Source organism: Dipodomys spectabilis, unplaced genomic scaffold, assembly GCF_019054845.1.
Source record: "Dipodomys spectabilis isolate Male_0828 unplaced genomic scaffold, ASM1905484v1 ptg000547l, whole genome shotgun sequence".
NCBI classification, from domain to species: Eukaryota; Metazoa; Chordata; class Mammalia; order Rodentia; family Heteromyidae; genus Dipodomys; species Dipodomys spectabilis.
Genome location: NW_024871224.1, coordinates 1,872,312 through 1,873,817, shown reverse-complemented (window position 1 = coordinate 1,873,817; position 1,506 = coordinate 1,872,312). Strand labels below are relative to the sequence as shown.

The 1,506-nt window shown below is 31.9% G+C and overlaps 1 non-coding gene across 1 annotated transcript; it reads left to right on the top strand.

Moving 5' to 3' along the window:
* Positions 1–927: 927 nt before the first annotated feature.
* Positions 928–1,033, top strand: LOC122099948. Its single transcript, XR_006146050.1, has one exon. It is a non-coding gene; the product is annotated as a U6 spliceosomal RNA (small nuclear RNA).
* The last annotated feature ends 473 nt before the right edge of the window (positions 1,034–1,506 follow it).

The following is a 1,506-nucleotide window of genomic DNA, read 5'->3' as shown; positions in this document are numbered from 1 at the left end:
TTGTAAATTCACATGCACCTATGAAAAATGTTGTGGCTATCCCAGTAATATTCTCAAAGTTCCTCTTAATCACGACTCACAAAAAGTTGTATTATATTACAACAAGGAAAAAATGCTATAAAGAAAAAAATAATTAAATATTAATGTTTACTAAAAATAAAAAGCAAAACAATTACCAGGGTTTTCAGTATTTGAAGTGTACATAGTAGATTTTACTATTTTCTCGTATTCCTGTACATTTAAAACTGGATAATGCTATGAGTAGCCTTTAAATTTACCCAATAAGATTACTATTTATAGTTCATCTCATCACTTGTATGTGGCTTATATCATTATTTGTTCATCACTAACATATAACATGAGGGAGCCCAAAAGATTTAACAGAAACTGTGTACTTTAAATCTTAACTCTTCACTCTGCTTCTTTAAACAGTCTTTGCTACTTCTCATTAGTAAAGTTTCTATAAACTCTGAAATGTACATACTTACTAGTACTTGCTACTAGAAATATTATATACTTTATTGAAAAATTTTATGACATGCCAAACAGTCTTAATTTTGTCATATATAAGCAAATCCCAAAATTAAACATATTTAAAACATTAAAAGTTTTAACAAACCTTAACATTTGCTGCAATGATCACTATGACATGTGCCTTGTGTAGAATAATTGAATTCCTCCTCCTACACATCTCATGAGCAACAAATAACTGGAATTATTTTGTTTTTGGCATGTCAATCTTGAATTTATTCTTAAATGTGTGCTTATGTAAGAAATAAATGGTTCTAAAATTTCACAATTCTTTTGAACTTACTTTTTGTTGAATTGTCTAGTTTAAGAAAATCAATTACAATTTACATATATGTATATATATATATATATATATATATATATATATATATATATATATATATATATAAATGTTCTGTGCTCAATTTGGCTGCACATACACTAAAATTGAAACATACAGAGAAGATTAACATGGTCCCTGCACAAGGATGACACGCAAATTAGTGAATCGTTCCATATTTTTACAACAACAGATGCTGGAAGGGATGTGGACAGAAGGGAAGCCACCTGCATTCTTGGTGGGAGTGTAAACTTGTTCATCAACTTTGGAAAGCAGTTTGGAGGTTCCTCAAAAGACTCCACATAGAGCTCCCCTATTACACAGCAATTCTACTTTTGGGCATTCCCCTAAATGATCACAAACAAGTCCATACTAAAACTACCACCACAACAATGTTCATTGTAGCATTATTTGCCATAGCTAAGATATGAAACCAACCCCGATGTCCCTCAGTAGAAGAATGATCAAGAAAACATTCTCTGTGTGTGTGTGTGTGTTTGTGTGTGAATGTACACTTACACAACCACTTTGGAAAGCAGTCTGGTGAGTCCTCAGAAAGCTAAATATTGACCTTCCTTATGGCCCACTCATACCACTTCTAGGCATCTATCCTGAACAACAGGTACCAATATTCAAGGACACATGCACCTCCATGT